Source organism: Macaca nemestrina, chromosome 10 (assembly GCF_043159975.1).
Source record: "Macaca nemestrina isolate mMacNem1 chromosome 10, mMacNem.hap1, whole genome shotgun sequence".
In the NCBI taxonomy this organism is placed as follows: domain Eukaryota; kingdom Metazoa; phylum Chordata; class Mammalia; order Primates; family Cercopithecidae; genus Macaca; species Macaca nemestrina.
This window is the reverse complement of record NC_092134.1, coordinates 90,985,177-91,006,491: the sequence shown is the minus strand read 5'-3', so window position 1 is coordinate 91,006,491 and position 21,315 is coordinate 90,985,177. Positions and strand designations below refer to the sequence as shown.

Below are 21,315 nucleotides of genomic sequence, written 5' to 3'. Positions count from 1 at the left end.
TCTCTTGAAAGATGGACATTTTCTCTCCCATCCTTCTTGTGCTGCTGGACCTGGAGGTGGGTGAATTATTTTGCCATAATTTCTGCCAGCACAGTGGCTCACACCTGTAATCCCAGCACTTTGGGAGGTGAAGGTGGGTGGATCTCTTGAGCCCAGGAGTTGGAGGCCAGCCAGGGCAACATAATGAAACCACTTCTCTACTAAAAATACAAAAATTAGCTGGACGTGGTGGCGCGTGCCTGTAGTCCCAGCTACTTGAGAGTCTGAGGTGGGAGGATCAGTTGAGCTCAGGAGGTGGAGGTTGCAATGAGCTATGATCGTGCCACTATACTCCAGCCTGGGCAACAGAGTGAGACCCCTCAAACCAACAAACACTTCTGCCTCTAGACCTTTATCTCTCTCCTCCTTAAAATCTGTTATAAATCTCATGTTATCAATTTAGATCACCCTATATCCCTGCTCCCTTGCTGTAGTCCGTGAGGATGCCTTGGGTCACTCTGCCTGATTTCTTGACCTTTTAGCTTGTGTCTCACTGCCGTTCCCTCATCATTATTTCTTTCTTAATTGTTTGTAATTTAAATAGACATGTAGAGGATTCTTGACTTTTTCTCCTCTGGTTATCTTGTCCTCTGTCTTACCTTAGTAACTTTCTTTCGTAGTTGTCAGCCTAAATAACAGAGCTCTCTAAGAAATATGTTTGTTTGCAAATAGAGCACTGCCTTGTGAATATGTGTGCCATGATAAACTATGTGCATATCCAGGGAGGTGAAGGAAGACAAAGGTTTATTTTTTATGTTTTAATTTTTTTATTTTTATTTTTAGAGACAGGGTCTCACTATGTTGTCCCGGCTGGCCTCGACTTCCTGGGCTCAAGTGATCCTGTCATGTCAGCCTCCTTAGTAGCTGGAATTACAGACATGTGCCACTGCAGGTAAAGGTTTTTAAAGGAAAAAATGAGGAATACATACTCATTTTGAAATAATTATCCTTGGCTACAAAGATCAATAACAACAGTGACACCAGTTCAAGGTTGGACAAGCAGTTGCTGGGCCAATGTCCTTGCAGAAGTATTGCTTTTTGTGTGAGGTTGCGATGGCCTTTGTGCAAGGTTGTAGTTTTTGCAGTTTTTCATGATAGTTTTTACTGTCAGGCATCCTAGCCAGGAGAACCCTCACTCTTGGCCTTCCCTGGCTCTGTAAGGGTCTTTAAATTTGTTTTCTTACATTGAGCATTTTTTATTAATGTGTGGTTGTTTATAACACAACATGGTAAATAGAGATTTATGTTTTAAATATTTAAACCTACATGCAATCTTTATATGTTTCCATATTCAGCCTTTATATACATTTGGCAAGACTTTGGAAAAGCTGTCATTAGATAAGGATGTTGAGTGCACAGGTTGCTGTTAATTCCAGTGGAAACAAAGCCTCTTAACTCATTTTTTTCTACTTTGCTGATTTTCCAAACAATAGCCATCTTTTCAAATTTCAAAATTATAATTTTGTTGACATTCAGAAATATTGACAATGCATTTAAAGGTATGCACAATGCATAGAATATATTACAGCATGGAATGAAATTGCATATTAGTCTACATTAATCTAATTATGAATTGCATATTTAAAAATATATAAATTGCGTTGAACAATAAAATACATTTTTAATTTTATCTTTTTTATTTTAAATAAGCTCTATTTTTATTTTACATGTGGATTACATTCTGTACCACACCTGGATTCTTCATTAAATTTTCTGTCATATTTAAAGGATCAGTTTGTGCAGCAGAGTAACAGCAGCTGTTTTGCAGATCCACTTAAACCCCTGTCTTCATGCAGTGCATAACTTCACAAAAACATGCGTCCCCGACACAGAGTCCTAGAACATGTTTTGGGAAATTGAAAATAGTTCCTTAAGGCTAAGGTGTTCAGTGAGGAGGAAAGAAGGGCAAGGGATAAAACTTCATAGAAAATATCCACACTTGCTGTCTTTACTTTCTTTGGTTCCGTGCCTTAGTGAGCCAGGCTTTTGGACTCTAAACTTTGAATGGAAAGATCTAAGGCTGGGTATGCTTACGTTTCAGACAAATCATCTGTCTTTGCTCCTTATGGTTCACACTTGGCATCTGTCAGCAGGGCCGCCTCCTTGGGATGCTGACTGGTGGTCACAAAAGAGAAGCCACACAGCCTTTCATGAAACAACTGTATATCCCTGCACCACAGATCACAGAGAACCAAAATGTATAGTTTAGGAAATGTCAAGCACGTTCAGGAATCTTAGACTTAATTCATTTGCCATTAGTTGACATTTGATTGGTATTTCTTTGCCCACAATTGGCTCCTTGAAAACCAAATCCCAACTGTTAGAGCAGTGCCTGCACAATCTTTCCATAAGGATGAATTAATATGGGTGATGCAGCCACAAATTAGGCCTCTCAAATTTTTCAGCTGATTTTTCCTCCAGAGGGTGTCTGTAGACTGTACAGAAGGGCATCTGCTCAATTTCTGGCAAGGCCTCAGGGAGCTTACAATCATGGTGGAAGGTGAAGGCAGGAGCCAGGGCATCACATGGTGAGAGAGGGAGCAAAAGAGATTTTTTTCTTTTAAACACTAGTAACTCCATTTTGGTTCTGAAAATTTTCACATGGTCTTACACCAGTAGATCTTGTGCTTACTCTTAACTTGAACCTTGCCAGAAACTTAATTTCAAACATTCAGCTCCTAGATCATGTTTTTCATCTTAATAGCCCACTTTTTGCAGCAGCCTAGCTCCAACAATCTTTCAACACACCCAGGATGTTCAGTCTAGTGTCTCCACTAGTCAAACAGCAGAGGCAACCCCTCTGGGTGGATGAATTAAGAAAAGGTGTCTTCTCTGAGCATGAGACACAGACTAGATTTTGGCCCTCTTTTACCCCTTTCAGACACAGCTTAAAAAAAAAAAACAACTGTGCTGCCCGTTCACTCTTCGAATTCAGGATCATTAACCTCAAGTGAACCATGATTCCTCCCATCAGTTCGACTGTATTTCCTTTGCATATTATGATTTAATTTCCTCTTTCTTCTCTTCAGACCTTTAGCATCTCCTCCCTCACTGAGTTTCAACTGATGACCTTGCTTCCCAATCCACCAAGGAAATTGGAGCTATGACAAGAAAACCTCCACAAGTTCTTCTCAGCACACCTAATCACCCATGTACATGTCTGTCCACATGCTCTGCCTTCTCTTTGGCTTGTGTTCCTCTACTTGGGCACTGGATCTCGTTGCTTTTGCCTACTCAAGGGTACTGCTGCCAGAATTCTCTCTTCTCCTTTTTATCACCAAATAATGTCTTTACATTGGATCATTCCTACCAGAATCTAGGCATTATTTCCTTCCTCTTCAACATAGGTCTCTTTAGACCTTATTTCCCTCTTCAGTTGCTCTGTTTTTCTATTTTCTTTCATAGAAAAATTTCTCAAATGTATTGTCTGCACTTGAGGGCTCCATGACTGTGGTCAGTCTTTCACCTCTCCACTCTACTGCTCTTGTTAAGGTCACCAGTGACAACCACATTCTCAAATACAGTGATCAAATTATCAATCTTCCTCTCCTTGGCCTATTAGAGGCATTTAACATAGTAGGTTGGTCTCTCTTCCTTGGAATATTTTTCCATTTAGCTTCATGGACACCACAGTCTTCTGGTTTCCATTAACCTTTTTTCAAAGTGATTTCTCTTCTACTGGTTCTTCCTTAACTCTAACCTCTTCTACTGGTTCTTCCTTAACTCTAACCTCTAAATATTGGAACACCCCAGCGTTCGTTCTTAGTCTTCTCTTTCTGTTTCTCCCTAAATGATCTTATCCAGTCTCATGGCTTCAAGTAACATTTTCATGTTGATAATTCCCAAATTTATATCTATCTTCATGCTGGACACTCCATAGAATTTCAGACTTGTACTTCATATCCCCATTGCCTAATCAGAATTTTTACTTGGATATCAAATGGGCATCACAAATTGAACAAGATCAAACTGAACAACTGATATCCATCTCTCCTTTCAAAGAAAGTGCTACTCCCATGGTCTTCTTTATCTCTAAAATGGCAATTCCATTCTTTTAGTTGATTAGCCCCAAATCTTGGAGTTAATTCATCTTTTGTCTCACACTATCAACAAATCCTATTGACTCTAGCTTTAAGATATGTCCCGAATCAAGTCACTCATCTCCTCCATGGCTACCATCTTAGGTGAACCACCATCATCTCTCATTGGATACTTGTAATATCCTCCTAACTGGTCTCCCTGCTTTCACCTTTGCTCTGTTTTCTGTTTTCCACACAGCAGCCAAGGTAATCTTTCCAAAACAGGCCATATCATGTTATTTCTCTACTCATAATACTGCAATGCTTTTCCAGATTGCTCAGATAAAAGCCAATGCCCTATGCATGACTTACAAAGCCTTACATGATCTGGCTCCCTGTTACTTCTATCCAAAGTTACTCTCTGACCTCCTCTTCCATCACGTTTCCTCCCTCTGTTTTAGTCACACTGCTTTCCTGAATTCACCAGATAGGCTTTCGCCTCAGGACATTTACACCTGCCATTCCCATGCTCAAAATGTCCTTTGTCCAGATACCCATGTGGCTCAAGTCCTCACTCCTTTGAGGTGTTTATTCAAAAGCTTTAGTGAGGAATTTTGCAGATAACTTCTCTAAAATTTCATTCTCCTATGCATACTTTGTTTCCTTCTCTGCTTTTTCTCCTTAGCACTACTTATCACTATCTAATGTACTTTATATTTTATACCATCTTGTTTTTCATCTGACTGTCTCACCAGAATTTAAGTTCCATGGCAGCAGGGTGTTTCAGTTGTCTGTATTGTTCGTTTTGCTCTCTGTTGTGTCTCCAGTGCTTAAAAACGTGCGGGGCTCCCAGCAGGTGGTTAAGAAATGTTTGTTGAATGACTAATTGAAGTTAAAGAGGTATCAGCCAATACTGCCTCTTTCTGCAAGGCATTATAACCTACTGTTTAAGAACATGGGCTCAAAATCCTGCCTGTGTAACATTAGGTAGGTTATTTAATCTGTCTTCCCCTGTGCAAAATGGGGTAATACAATTTCCTACTGCAGGCCGGGCGCGGTGGCTCATGCCTGTAATCCCAGCACTTTGGGAGGCCAAGGCGGGCAGATCACGAGGTCAGGAGATCAAGACCATTCTGGCGAACATGGTGAAACCCCGTCTCTACTAAAAATACAAAAAAAAAAAAAAAAAAAAAAAAAAAACTAGCCGGGCATGGTCGCGGTCACCTGTAGTCCCACCTACTCAGGAGGCTGAGGCAGGAGAATGGCATGAACCCAGGGTGAGGAGCTTGCAGTGAGCCAAGATTGCACCACTGTACTCCAACCTGGGTGACAAAGCAAGACTCCGTTTCCAAAAAAAAAAATTTCCTACTGCATAGGGTTATTGGGAACATAGAGAAAACATACATGGAGAAATAACTGTAGAGATGAAATATTTAGACTAAGTGCACGATAAGTTTTTGTTTGGTTGGTTTTTTTAGAGACAGGGTCTTACTCTATCACCCAGACTGTAGTGCAATGGTGTGATCATGGCTCACTGTGGTCTTAAACTCTGGAGTTCAAGTGATCCTCCCACTTCAGCCTCCTGAACAGTTGGGACTTTAGGCATGGGTCACCACACCTGGCTAAGTTTTAAATTTTTAGTAGAGATGGGGTCTTGCTATGTTGCCCAAACTGGTCTCAAACTGGTCCCATGAGCATTCCTCCTGCTTCAGCCTCCCAAAGTCCTGGGATTAAAGTTGTAAGCCATCGCAGGCAGCCAAGGAGTCTTAATTTTCATTATTATTGTTGTCCTCTCTTAATATTATGTCATCTTCCCGTCTGTTCATTACATCATCCTTACAAGTTGTTTATACACTATAAACCTATTTATAGGAATTTCAGCTCTGCTGCTCATTAGGTGCGTGATTTAAGGCAATGTGCCTAATCTTTCTGAACCTCGGTTGTCTTATCTTTAGATTAGAGATAACAGTACTTACTTTGCAGAGTCATGGTGAGGATTAAAAGATATTTAAAAGCAGTTAACAACTTGCCCTGACTCATAGTAAATGCTCGGTAAGTAAAAGCTCTTAGCTGTGTTGTGAGGGTGCAAGATACGGAGGAGGCATTCTGGCTAGGCAAGCGCGAGCCAGGCTGCCGAGCCAGGCTGTGGAGCTGGTTGGACTGCTTGTGTTCAAGTTCTTCTAAAATTGAAACTCATAAACAAGCAGCCTGTGCAATCACTGTCTTTAATTCAGTTCTTTACCTAAAGATCGCTCAGGAATTTTTTTTAGTAGAGATTGTAATTTTTAGACTTTCTGGAGATGTATTTCTTTTTATAGTTGCATCTTCCATAGGCTCTTGTCTCTGATTTTAAAATATTCTATCTAGAGTCTAAGAGAACACACATGTATCTATTCTCCCTTTCTTTGTTTTTGTTCAACTTGGCTAACACTATCTCTTCCAAGGTTTTAGTAGCTTCCATATCACCAGTTCTTCCTTGTTGATTGGAATCACACACAGAGTAGCAAATTCACTTGTCTCCCCTCTACCCTTTGAGCATCCAGCAAGGAGATGGACATTATTTTTATGTTACAGAGCAACTACGTGAAGTTGTCTAAACTGACCTGTTTCAACCTAATATTCCCTCAAGCCAGACCTAACCAGCTTTTGTACAAGCCTGAGAATACCTAACAAGCTGATTATTCAATACCACCCACTTCACCCACATACATTCTTAGGTATTGTTGCCCAAACTCATCTTCTGTCCTGATTTCAGAAGGAACTCCATGAATGGAAGAATCCCTGAGGGGACAGAAGTGAAGGTTAAATCCTACACTAAATACATGAGCTCATCTTTTTAGAATCCTGCAGAGCCGAGAGTGGAATTATGCCAACATTTCACATTGACCAGGCAAACTGTCAACATTGTCTATTTCCTTTTTATTTTACACAGCGTAAATATCTTTGAAATAACCTACTAAAAAACTACAGAGTGAGAAAGACCACCCTCATCCTAGTCATGATTCGGATTTTAAGTGGGTGTGCACAATGAAGTAAAATGATTAGACACAGAGAACACATTTTAAATATAATTTTAAAATAATTTTTCCTGTAAGTAAAAGTGTTGAGTTTGGGTGGTAACAGAATTCTTGGAGCTAAGGGACTTTCCAATTGTGGAATATGACATATTTTGTTATGAGCCATAGTATGGTACAGTTTTGGAAGGAAGTGAACATGATTGCTAATTAGCTTGAATTTATTTAATGCATGAAATAAATCCTCTTCAGTATTTTGATTACATATGGCGGTGTACTACCTCCTGCAGAAATGAAATAAATACTAATTGAACTGACAGTTTTTCTTCTAATGAAGTAAGAACTTGTTAACTTCTCCCCCTCAAATCTGTCATCTTCTCTTTATGTAATTCTTAAGTATCCATCTGATTCCCTGTCTCCCACATTCATCCAGCCCTTGAAAGCAAGCTTAAAAAAAAAGAAATGGAATTTTCAAAGTTGTTTTGCATTCTCATTTAGGTTTTTAAAGAATGTCATCAACAAGTTTCTCCGGAAACACCATTAGCTGTGCCTCCGTTGGGTGGGTCATGCCATGGGAAGAGCTCAAACTTCTGAAATCAGGATACATTTTTTTCTTTTCCATTTTTTCCCCTTTTCTTTTTATTGAATGCATTTTTTTTTTTTTGCATGCAGAAAAGTACTTACCCTAGGTGTCCACTCAATGCATAATCATGAAAATCATATACATTAGGGACTTGCCCAAGGTCACAAAGCTTGTGACAAACAGGGACTACAGCTTCCTTATTCTTCATCCACTACTTTTTTATGCCCCATTCTACTCAAAACCCCTTTAAACTGTGTGTCTCATCCATGAAGTTATTCTTTAGAGCTGACCACAATGGTCTAACAAAAGATCCTGGGTGGAAAGTAAGGCTCACCATGACCTCAGTGGGCTCCTAAAAATGTTTGCCTCTCCTTGAGATTTACAGAATCTTTACCCCTGTGCTGTCTTACAAAATCCATACCAGGATATAATTTTTTCTGAGATGTTGAGAATATCAATAGTACTGGTAGGTAACTCACTGCTCAGTCAAGTGGCGTGATATACAGGGGATGCTCTTTTAGTTCTAGTTTTCTGGTCCAGTAGGGGAATGGCCTTTCTCCTCTTATTTTCAAGCTAAAGAGTGAACTGTAGCCCCAGAACCCATCTAGACTTCTCCTTGTGTGCATTCCCAAAGTACTCTTGCATTCCTATGTCATTTTAACCCTTGAATATGCCTTGCACTGTTTTGTAAGGGTTTACTGTCTTATCTGCCCAACGAGATTGTCTCATCTCACTACGCAAGAAGAGAGTAAGTCTTAAATGCCATCTCAGGAAATGGACACTTCAAAGAGCATTTCTCAATGTGTAGTCCTCAACATCCTAATCAGAAACATCTGGAACAGCACAACAAAAATGCAGATTCTTAGCCCCTACCCATGTTGCTTATAATCCAGTATTGGCTGTGGTGAGAACCATGAAGAGTTTCACAGTGTCCACAGGTGATTCCTATGCACACTAAACTTTGAGAAACACAGGCTTATATGCATGAGGCAGATACTTGATGATTGGCCTGAACAGCCTCCCACTGTTTCCCCATGAATACCTTCAGCAGAGTATCTCGAAGCTCACACAGGCCAGCATGGCTAGGCCTATGAGTAGAATTCATGCATACATTCACTTAACATACATTAACTATGAGTTTACTCTGCCCAATGTAGGTATATGATGGGCCATATGGTTTGGCAGTGTCCCCACCCAAGTCTCATCTTGAATAGTTCCCATAATTGCCACATGTCATGGGAGGGAACTAGTGGGAGGTAATCTAATCATGGGGGCAGTTACCCTCATGCTGTTCTTGTGACAGTGAGTTCTCACGAGAGCTGAAGGTTTTATAAGGGTCTTTTCTCCCTTTTGCTGGCACTTCCTCTTGCTGCTGCCACTTGATGAAGGACTTGTTTGCTTCCCCTTCTGCCATGATTGTAATTTTCCTGAGGCCTCCTCAGCCACGCTGAACTGTGAGCCAATTAAACCTCTTTCCTTCATAAATTACCCAGTTTTGGGTATATCTTTAGTAGCATGAGAAGGGACTAATACAATAGGGAACTAGAGAGATAGACACAGTTCCCTTGTGGATCATACAGCCTAATTATATAATGTAAGAGACTGGAAATAGTTCCTTTTTCCATCAGCATCTTCTCTTTGTTTTCCTTTTATATTCCTCAGATATTTTATGAATACCTTCCATTAGCCAGATTCTTTTCTATGATGAACAAGACAGATAAGGGTCCCTTTCCTCTCATGGGGTTTACCCTTCAGTGAGGAGAAAAAGAAAATAAGTAAACCCAAAGCCCCAAGTTAATTATAGATTGTGACAATTGCACTGAAGTAAATAAACAAAATAATGTGTGGAGAGACTGACTTCAAAGGGTGAAGGTTAGGCAAAGTCACTTATGAGGTGCCATCTGATGAGAAGTGATGGATGGAGGCCTTTGGGTCATGACTAGAACTGGGGCAGACTGTGAGTCATTTGAGGCACACATGCCTTTGGTGGAATACTACCTCTACTACTAACACCACCAGCTATTATTTATTGAACACTTCCTGTGTACCAGACTGTGTGTTAAACATTTTGCATACTTTATTCAATCTTTGCAGGAAACCTAGGAAATGGATATTATTACTTCTATTTTCAGATGAGGAAACTGAGGAAGCTCAGAGAGGTCAGGTGATTTGTTCAGGGACACACAATAAGTGGCAGAGTGGGCAATTAAATTTGGCTCTGTGTGGTGGCAAAGCCTGCAGTCTTTGACACCACAAGATTTCCACCTTTGGTGATACAAGGCTGTGCTGCTGACTGCAGAGGAAGCATGACAAAATAGTAAGTACACAGCCTTGCTATGATAAGGATGGTTAATATTAAAAAGAGTAATAGTAATGATTTAACCCTATTGAGCACCTACCCTATTCAAGGTTCATGCAAAGCACCTTAACATTCATTAGTTCATATGATCTTCAAAATAATCCTATGAAATACAGATGGGGAAAGTGGGATTTAAAAAGGTTAAGCAACTGGGCCACGGCCACTAAACTGGTAAGTGGTAGGACCAGATTCACACCACGAGGTCTGGTTCTGAATCTTGGACTCCCTGCCCTTCTGCTTCCCTACTAAAAGGAGTTAATGCCTGTGCAATGGTCTTAGACATAGACAGAGTAAAGCTTGAAATAACTCACCTCCCTCATTCCTGCCATAGCTCTTTTTTTTTTTTTTTTTTTTTTTTTTTTTCCTGGCCTGGTTCCTGATTTGTGTGACCTTGTCTTCTTGACTTGTGGGACACTTGCTACAGAATTGCTATGCTCTCTTTCCCCATTCTGATTTATGAGGGTTGACAGTTATTGGCAAGTACCTGGTCATGTCACAGGATAATTTGCCACTTTTTTTCTATCTTTAGAATGCTGTCAACCCAGCATTAAATCACCTTCAATCATTAATAGGCTGGTACGTGTTATCTGTCATCATCTTTCCATAGACGGGGGGTTGCAGCAAGCAGGACACAGAGCAGCTAAGCTGGGATGCTAAGGAGGATGCCTGGCCAGGTTCAGAGCCTGTGACAGGCTCGGGAGCAAAGCCTTAGCAGGGACTCTGAAAAGCCAGGGTGGAAATGAAGATGGAGACTCCCAGGGATTGTGATCCCTTCAGGAAGGAAAGAGGCTCCTTGAAATGCAGGAAGGATAGAGAAACAAAGCAAACTTCAGTTTTGCCCAGTGCAGCCTTTCCATGTTCACATTCATGCTGAGTCCACGCTGGTGCCACAATGGTACCAGTCAATATCATATTGCTCTATCACAGCAATGATGGCATCAGATGGCAGTGAATACTGGGTGAATACCGGCTTCACATCTCCATGTTGCTCTTCAGCTGTGGCTAAAATCGAGCCTTACCCTGTTTTTGGCAAATCTACTTTTGGAATGTTTGACCTGTTCTGCTTGGGCTAGTCCATGGCTTGGATTGGATGACATGTCAGGGGAAGACCTGGCAGCATTCCCTTCACCCTCGGGATTGATTTGTCTTGGGGTTAGTGGGATATGGCCTCATTCTCTGTGATTTGGGGCTGAGCTGCACTGGGTTTGGGAGAAAAACAAAAACGAGGTTCATTCTCTATCCGCCAACCCTAGATTTTCAGGTCTATACCACCATGGTTTCAATACCTGCCATGTGGCTGCACTGTTTGAAATTCCTTTTATTTTTAAAAACTTAAATCTGAAAAAATGGTGAGAAGTTGTATATTCAAAGAGTGGCTTTATGCCTCACCTTCATCTTGGATTTTTGTGTGAAGAAGTATTTTGGCATCAGTGTTCCATGTTCTTTTCAGGCAAGCTGTATATAATAACCAGGTATCCATGCTAGACACATGAAAACTGTTAATTGGTTCACTGTTGAAAAAGGATTAGAACTGGGCCTGTGAAATGTTTTACAGAATAGTTTTATGTGGAAGAAGTTCTCAGTAAAAGCTAGAACAATATCAGCATCATCTCTAATGTTTGAAGGTTGATCAGCACAGTAGGCCGGAAGTCAGTGGATTCTGCTTTTTGCTTTGGCCTTGACTAGCTGTGTGACAGTGCCAAATCTCCTGGCTCTTTAAGTCTTATTTCCTCAAAGTAAGGTTTGGGGGTGGAGGGTGGAGGACAGGAGGCTGCAGTAGCTGAGTCCTATGCACCCTTCTAACCATGATTACTTTTTAATGAAAGTGAATCTAGACTTCTACAAACTGTCTTTTTGAGTCACTGTCAGAGGCAGCAACTTGACTTTGAAAGCTCTTGTGTTTTCACATTCTAACATATAGTTTCTATCTGTATTTTAAAATCATGATGGCAATCTTTGCCATGAATTCGGGGTTCAGCATTCTATTTCAGGCTGTGATAGTTGTGTGATAACGGGGTGAAAAGATTTTCACTGAATCTTTTAAATGGTAGGATATCTTCTCTTTGGGTTTTCAAATTGTAACTTTGAACATAATCTTTTCTCATTAGCAGAGGCTTTGTTGAAGCTTTAGACACAGATATCAAAAATCAGTCAGCTTTATGGACTTAAAAAAAAAAATTTTTGGCAAGCTTCAATGTGTTGGAACAACCATGATACATAAAGGGACTACTTTGCCCGTTAATAGAAGTGCTAAAGACCAGGCTAACAGGTTTGCTGCTGTGCTAATACAGAATAATCTCTGATAACTATAATTAACTTGAACGCTCCTGTCATAGGTTGACTCACCAGAACACTCACACCCTTCTGGATTGATATTCATTCCTCTTTCAGATACGAGCAGATGCTTCCAACAACTGTCTACAGCCACGGTGCCTTAGCCTTGGTTTGTATGCATTTATCCCTGGCAGGCGCACTATCTATTTTAGGAAGGTATTTTGACACTTTACCTCTTGGCTACAGTGTCTCCAAAAATGCACTCAGTGGACAGAACATTCTCTCTCCTTGCAGGCGTGCAGGCGACAGTCAGCCCCAGCATGTTCTGTGGCAGAGTCAGCTGGCCCAAGACCAAAGCAGCTCCTCAGCATTGGGTCTGTTCTAGGGCTCAAGGAAGATGCCCTGCCATTCACTGACAGCTTTTCCCTGGGCTTTCTCTCCTCGCAGGCATTCTTATTCTGTGAAAGGGCTACACAGCTATGCTTGGGAATTCTAATCAAGGTGTCATTGGATAAGGATGATCGTGTTGTGGGGCTTCAAGTTTGGACTCTTCGGACTACTCTCTAGTTTTTCCTGGCAATCCTGTAAACTGGCTTTTCAGGGAAAGCTGTTCTTTCTCTGCATGAGTTTAGGAGAGAGTTGGGGAGACTATCTGCTGCTTCCTTTTGGGGCAAAGGTAGTAATCATGATGACGAAGCATTTAGCAAATAAGGCAAATAACGAATGCCTCTCTGACATGCAAATAAATGTGCATAGAAATAAAAATCAAGGGATTTATATGAAACATGGTCATAGTTTATTTTCTAGATCTGGGCAAGATAAGTTATATCAAAAAAGACAAATCTAACCCAATGAGAATACATTAGTGAAGTTTCACTAGGAAGTAGTAGTGAGGAGGTACTTCAATGACGCTTCTTAATGGAGTGGGCTTCAGGAATGATGTGATGGTCATATTTTCTGAACAATTTTTGGTTTGCTAGAAATCCATCTTCTCCATATTCTCAAACCCTAACCTCATAGCACGTAAACCACACTGTCAAGTGAACCTGCTGATTGGTGCTAATGACATTTACCAAAAACACAAAGTGCTTTTAGAGGAAAAAGAAGTCTATTCTTAATGCTGTTTATAGTAAATATTTAAAAAATTACAGAGTAGCAGCTGTCAAGTTTTCTGGCATGAAACATAGTTTTATTTGTTTTCGGACATCTTGGGAAAGTCTTAACTTGTTCTTTATTACATTTTCCTTAATTTTTTTCTTAGGCTTACACGTCCCCTCTAATGGATTTTTGTAAGTCAGTCATTAGAAGGGGTAAGGATTCATACATTTCTTTAACATTATCCTGCGAGAAGGAAAATCTCCTTACATTATGTGTCCTGAATAAGAAAAGCTATACAAATTGTTGAGAATAATATCTATGTGAGCAATCACATTGGCAAAAAACCCAGAAACAACTATTAGATGGGGCATGTATTCTTCTGGAGTTATCAAATGTAACTGATGAGATTTGCGTGAATCTCCATTGGTGCCAGCAAGACTGGAGGAGAAAACAGAGTTTTCCCAGATCTGGAAAATTTGGGCAATGTCTCCCAAACAACTGCGTAAAGACCTCCATGCATTGACAGCTCCAAGATTCTAAGAGAGATAATCTGTTCCAAGATTTAGAAAACAGTGATTGAGAATCAGGACATTTCCTGAGGATAAATGACCAGTTGGAAGGAATTAATTCACAGCATTAAGTTCAACTAAGTGCCATTAACCCACCTGTTCCTGGTATTGCTCTGGACTGGTCATCATTTCTGCGGGACACATGTGCTGCTTTCCATCCAGGTGAACTGGAGATAGCAGAACAATTGTTCCTGGATAAGATGTCCCATAATACTATTCTTGTGAGTTTGAAAGTTTCCTTAAATGGCAGGGGCCATTAGCAGGGAAGTTTAATGCTGTTATTGGCAACTGAGGCTGGAAAGGTGGATCTAGCAGGCAGCAGGGCGGAGAACTGGCATGGTGCCTCTAGTCTGTTGGTTGTGCCAACAATCTCCAAATTCCACGTGCCTAGGGGTGTTCAACAAATCCATAATCTTGTAAATCTGAGCACTGGAACCTATCTCAGGGCAACTTTTTGAAAGTTAAATAAGTTTGAGAGGAGGTAAAAGGAGTGATTGAATTAAATTAGAGGAAAAGAGAAATAACTGCCTGGGAGTATTCATAAAACTATTGTTATTACTTTTTAGGCCTTTGCAATTATACTTCAAAGTCAGGGAGCATCTTCGAAATTTCTCTATTTTCTTTTAGTCATTAATGATATCCTCTATTTGTTATTCTTTTACAGTACAGCATTTTTCAAAGTGAGTGAATAATAATTTTTATTAAGCAGATAAGCAGAGCAGTAAAGTAAAGAAGTCGGTGCAATTTCTAGATGGGAGAATCTCTTGTTACTTTAATTACAATATTTGCAGTTAAATTTTGATTATTAGTCTACTGAAATATACAGTACAGTTTACATTTTGCTTCATTTTGAGAGCTTAAACAAAGCATGTTTCAAATGATAGCAAAAATCACATTTGAACATTTTTACCTTTAGAAATTCACATTTTAGTTTTCTACTGATTAAATACGTTCTCAAAAAAAAAAAAACAAAAAAAAGTGTATCTGAGTATAAAAGGGAATATCTGAAATACAATTATTTAAAATATTCCACTTTGCATTTATAATACATTTCAGAATGCAGAATGAATATTTTATGCAGAATCCATTTTTGACTTGAAGATGGTTTTATGTTGAAAAGTCTCTACTCAAATGTGTTCTCAAAAAGAATTCATTCAGCTACCCCTTGTTTTCATGTTGAAGCTATTGTCAGAAGGGAGTATTCAATGATAGTCTAAGAGTAATTTTTTTCCATTTGTAGAAAAAAATTATTGGGGCTTTTACGTTAATGTGGTATATTTAGCTGACCTTTGATTCTCTGCAAGGTCAAGTAAGCAGATAGTAACATTTTTAGGTTTTCATCTGAAAATGAAAGCATGCCACTTCTCTGCAGACTTTAAGGTAGGAGATTCAGATTGAAATACCATTTATTGAATTCCAAGATTATGCTATGAACTCCCCTTACATTGTCTTTGTTTTCACAGAAAATAGGTGAATGTGAGTAACATAGATAAAGACAGAAATGGCTTGATGTTTTAGGTGACATCTGTCTCCTCATGTGGCCCATCCTGGGCCCTGCTCTTTAGTCCCATCTCCTTGTGCTCTGCAACTGGGGATCCGGCTCTCTGAGTTCTTTCTTTCCATGCTCTGTTGGTGGGAAGGTTTATGATCCCTGCCTAGGGTAACTGAGCTGAAACCTGTCCTCTGTTGAGCAAAAGACTGAAAGCTCTACCATTTTCTGTGAACAGCCACAAGAAGCCTCCGGCCAACACCTGACTGTAGCAGCCAAAAGGCGTTAGTTACTGTTTAGCCATATCATATTCTATATAGCATGAGCTACAAATATACACGAACAAGTTGAGCTTACAAATTTGCAGAAAGCTGGGTCCAGAAGAAGCCTTTGAGCTCATTTAGTGCAGTGAGTTTCAGACTTTCCCCGTGGTGTGGGGGTTAGGGAAGGGGACAGGAAGGAAGGCTCAGCCCCTCTCAGCAAGAACAGGTCAGCATTTGTTTTATATATTGTGGTTCTGAGTAGGATTTCCTTAGGGAAAAAGCATTCTGCCATTGCTTTCCACTAAAATATTTGAGAACCTCTGGTCCTGTCTTTTTACAGATGAGGAGATAGAACCCCAGAGAGATGTGCCTTTATTCAATGTTGCTTGCAAATACAGAGATTTTCCTGAGGCCTAAATTTCTGGCTTAGTATGTAATGTGTTACCCTTTTCTCGAAACTTCTTGGCTGGAAAGACATGAGCAGAGCATCTGTGTGGCCTGTCTCTGTGCAGTTGCTTCACTCTTGCAAGCGTACCACCTCAGCGTGTGTCAACATGTGTGTGCGTTACACTCATGCTTGCTTGCACGAGGCTGTGTGCGCCCATGAAGGCTACAAGCCTGTAGAATTTGGGGATCAAGTGGACTGCCTCAGTAGCTGAGGGAACAGTGCTCGTGACACTTCCCTGAGTTTTCCATGATATGGCAGGTGCTACTTGCTGTAGGAAGCAGATGATAAATACAGTCTCAAACTCCTTGGCTCCTATCACCACCAACATGGTTCTGAAATTGGTGTTGATTGGAGAACTCTGGATGGATTGGGGGCAGCCATTAGTTTAATAAGAGTATTCTGTCCTGGGTGTGGTATGCAGGCCCTTTAGTGCAAGCTTGTCAGATAGGGGGAAAGGGCAACGAGACACTACCACTCCTTTGCTGCCAGTGCAGCCAAGGATCCCATACCCATGGTTGCAATCTGATCAGAAATTGCTGATTTCCAACTTTGTTTCTGAAGATCATGAAATGGGCATCTAATTTCCCTCTTCTGTATTGTAATCTGTTCAGTTTGGTCCAGCAAACATTTCTGCAAGCCTCCTCTGTGCCAGGCATAAGCTATAAACCACGTGTGAAGAGAACACTCCTCTGAGTTAACATAGGCCACGATGTTCATATTTCTTCCTAAAAGATTATTTTAAAACCGTTTTTACATTGTTTGTGGGAATGCAAAATGGTGCAGCTTCTATGGAAAACAGTATGGAGATTCCTAATAAAATTAAAGATAAAACTACCATATAATTCAGCTAATCCCAGTTTTGGGTGTTTATTCAAAAGAATCAAAAGCAGCATCTTGAAGAGAGATTAGCACTCCTATGTTCATTGCTGCACTATTCACAATAATGATAATGTGTTCACCAACAAATAAAGGGATAAAGAAAATGTGGCCTATACGTGTACAATGGAACACTATTCAGCCTTAAAAAAGAAGAAAATTCTTTTATAGTAGACATCATGAATGAGCTGTGAGGACATTATGCTGAGTGAAATAAGCCAACAGAAGGACAAATAGTGCATGATGATTCCCCTTATAGGAGGCATCTAATAATAGTTAAAGTTTTAAAGTGAGGAGCTGAGGAAGCCCATCTAAGGGGCTAGCCATTTCTGGTCAATTGTTAGCATGTAAAATCATGGTGTTATTGTTGCCATATCTTATGATTCAAATCCAGATTTTAAAAAATGTTTCATATCTCATTTTGTAAATGTTGGCAATGAAGTAAAAAAAAAAAAAAAAAAATTGCAAAGCCCACATCTGTGAGCTGCATCTAGTTCACAGAAAGCCCGATTTTCCACCAACGCTTTACAGTAACCTTTGAATGTGATCGCAGCATTTGTAGTTGACTGTCCTGCTATGTAAAACATACTGTCTCTGAGTCCATGATGCTGGAAGGCTTGCGCTGCACATATGGTTTTGTAGACATATTGTGAGCAGCCAGTGAATATTAATCATTAGCAGCAGTTTTATCACCACCACTATGCAAGTTTGGGAAAGGTACCATAGAGCAGTTAGTAGCAAACCTGCAACAGTAATCATGGGACTACTTTGGAAAGTGATGATCTAGAATTAGATTTCACTCACACACTTAAAAGCAATTATAAGTAGTAAGAAAGATATATGATTATACCATGGTCAAAAGGCCAGGATATTTTAAACTAGTTTTTAAGTTTCTATAGATTGAAGAATCAAGCAACTTGCACTCCATGAAGCCCTAGTACAGTTTGATTCTAAAAATATATATTTTGGCTACTCGGTTTTATAGAAAGAGTGGTGTTTATTTGCTCAATTGGCTATGGCTGCTGCAGCTGTTGCTGCCCTATTATATACAATCATAAGCACTTGCTTTCTAGATTTTATAATTGTATAATAGCGACAAAGTTTAACAGGCTATTTCCTGAAAATAAAGAAATATATTTTTATGAAAATGAGTTGAGGTGATAATGTGTATATTACTTTAACAAGATTAAAAGATTGCAAGTTGTGATTAAGATTAAAATTCACAACTTCAAATCTGCATTTATACAAAGTCGAGTCAGTATTTAGAGCCAGGAGAAATCTTAGAGATCATCTACTTCAACTCTAGTCTTTCTGATGGGTAAACCAAAGCACAGAGAGGTTAAGTGATCAATCCAGTGCCACACAGCTATATAGCACTAGAATTCAAGCCTTCAGCACTGAGTGTACAAACTTGTGACATTTATAGATTTAACACTGTGGTCTCAATTACATGCCAATGACCTAAAATCCATGAACTGTAGTACTTATAATTTTGCTCAACCAGGGATTTGAATGCACGTGTAGTGATGCTGATACACTGAGATGAGTCACTTCCCTGGTGAATGAACCCAGCTGACTACTTGGTATTTAATCTCAACCCAGCTGTCTTGTTTTCTGCTCCAAAGAGGTCACTTAAATTGTTTGATTATATTTTATTGCCTGGCTTATGTAGCAGGCTTGCAATAAAATGTTTCTTAAATAAAGCAGGGAATAAAAGACTGCATTTTATAAAGAGTTTTTTGCTGCAGAGGCATTTGAAAATATGAGCATTCAAAATTTCTCATGATGTCAGTCTTCGTGAATGTTAAGGGTCAGTTGTAGTTTCTATGAATAGAAAAGATCCTTGGGTACGGAGGTAGAGTCCCTAGTGGTTTCTCCAAAGGGAATTTGCTCCAGACTCATAATTTTGTGGGGCTAAAAGGTAAGACTAAAACGGAGACTTAAAATTGTTGAATCAAATTCTTTCAGTTCTAAAACTAGTCCCTGAGATTAAGTTAGGGACTTTTGAAAACTCCAGCCCTCTCCAGTCTTCTGTGTCCTGTTCAATAAATTATTGCTTTAGGGATAAAAAATTTCATGCCTAGATGCTGTATGGTGTAATATGATCAGGATTCCCCTTCTAAATGTATGTATTTGACTTGGGCAAGGCACGTAGCCTCTCTACTTATTGGTTTCCTCATCGGTAAAATTGACAATGATGCCTGCTGCTAGAAAGGTTCTTGGAAGTTCACAGGAGCCCCCTGGGAAGTCTGGGTTGGGCACTCTCCAGGGTTCCTTCCCATCGGCCTCTCCTTCCTCTATGCACAACATTGCAGTTGTCCCTTGTTTGTGTGTGACATTTCACATCAAGCTGTTAGCTCTGGGAGGAGTGGGAGAATGTCTTGCTGTCTTTTCTGTCCAGCTCAGTAAATATTTATTGAATGAATAAAATTTTGCAATGCGAATGTAAGCAATTGTTGTAATTTCATCTAGGAAGTCTGGTTCCTCAATTTGATGGTGTTAGTACTTCCTTGACTCTGGGCATGCTCTGACTTCCTGTATTTAGTTTGCTCACCCCCAAAAAGGCTAATGGAGAATCCTTACAACCCAGAGAGAGGGGATTTTGGCACATGATTTCACTGTGCCAGAATGTTTATTGGGTTGGCATATTCTGAGCAGGCCTTGGGGTTAGCCTACCGTTGATGAAATCTGTTCTTTTTTGTACTTTTCTAATGGTATACACTGATCCAGTCTCTCACGCAGGGTTAAATAACAAACCTATAGAATAAACATTAAATAATATAGCCATGGGAAGGACCGGCACAATCTATGGCTCATAGTGAGTTTCATGAATGCTGGTTTTACTGCCCCCCTTGCAAACCTTCCAAACCCAGTTTAGTATTTCTGCTACTGATGATTTTCCTATCTGACTTAGATGAAGATATTTATGACTTGAGCAGCCTTCTCTCTATAGTAGTCATAAAGGAGATTCACCTTGGCCTCACCCTTCTAAATTTTGTGTTGGCTTTAGTCCACCCAATGGTGGATTGAAAACCAGTGGTGACTCAGGGCAATGCTGGATCTGAAGGTTGATTTTTGTAAGTTCCCTGGATGGGGTCCTCACAGTGGGTGGGGCTGACAGCCTTTTGTAGGTGTCTCCCTTTCTGATAGGGTATGGGAATGTGTTCTCTGGCTCCTGGCAATGCCCGCTTGCTTGTCTCTCTTGCCACGTGATAGCCTCTTCCTGGGCTCCACAAAGACCACACACTCCCTTCCTACTCAAAAGCTTGCCCCTGTTAGCCAAAGCAATGTACTCAGCTCAGTGGAGAAAGTAGGGGAGGCTGTGTCGTGTGTGTGTGTGTGTGTGTGTGTGTGTACATAGTATACATCAAAGAGGGGGCTGTCATTGGATTTTGTATTGGGTCCCATTTTGCTGCATTATGTCACTGCCCCTACACTGTAATAAGGATCATTGTTTTGAAGACTGGCTTCTAAGGGCCTTTGTTAAGCTAAAAATAATAAAGATTATAAGAAATTATTGAAGTAGAATTGGGAAAGTCCACGACTCTGAGACTGCTTTTAATGCAATAAAGCATTCACTTGCTATAATATTTTATTGTTTTGTTCTCCCCAAAGAACAATTTACAATAGTTTTGTTAAAGGGTTTCAAGTCATTTTGGTAAGTGATCTTTTGTTTATGTGCCTTGTAATTACCCAGATCAGTTTTTCCTTGACTTCAACTCATCTTAAAAATTTTCAAAGGCTGTGCCAGGATAGCTTAGGGGGCACCAGGTTTCTTGCTAAAAAGCCAGAAAACCACTATATATTTGTTCTGGGGAATTGTAAAAAATTAAAAGGTGTAAGGGAGTGGTTTTTGTAATCATATGTTCTTCTTGGGCCCTAAACCAGTTGCATGCTGTCTCCTAAGCCTAAACCCAAGGCTATCTTTGGCACTGGAATGGAAAAGCATCATGCCAGAGAAAATTGTGCTGAAGTCTTTCTTGGGGACTTGACACAACCAGGCTGACACTTCGTGAGGAAAGCCTTGTGGTTCTGGAGCCTTTGCCTAGGGCTGTTTACACAGCCTTCTTTTAAAGACACAGGCCCTTCTAGGAGAAATTGTGAACTCCTCAAACCTTTTCGCTGTAAGCAAGTTGCAGGCTTTCTTATGGGCATGGAGTCAAGTAAATACACACTTTAAAATGAATTTCTGATGTCCATTCATGAATGTTTCATGTCTGCAAGACATAACATTTTTTTGGAGAGCAGAGGTCTGGTGTAACCACATTTTCGAGGTTGCTTCAT

General features: G+C 40.1%; 2 long non-coding RNA genes across 5 annotated transcripts in view; one reads left to right on the top strand and one right to left on the bottom strand.

Annotated features, from left to right (window-relative positions):
* LOC105470115 (uncharacterized) overlaps positions 1-21,315 on the top strand; it is a 315,208-nt gene that overhangs the window by 64,270 nt on the left and 229,623 nt on the right. The window lies entirely within an intron of this gene.
* LOC105470114 (uncharacterized) lies at positions 1,816-14,128 on the bottom strand. Its single transcript, XR_980291.2, has 3 exons — positions 14,052-14,128; positions 2,074-2,208; positions 1,816-1,875 (listed from the first exon to the last, which is right to left on the bottom strand). It is a non-coding gene; the product is annotated as an uncharacterized lncRNA (long non-coding RNA).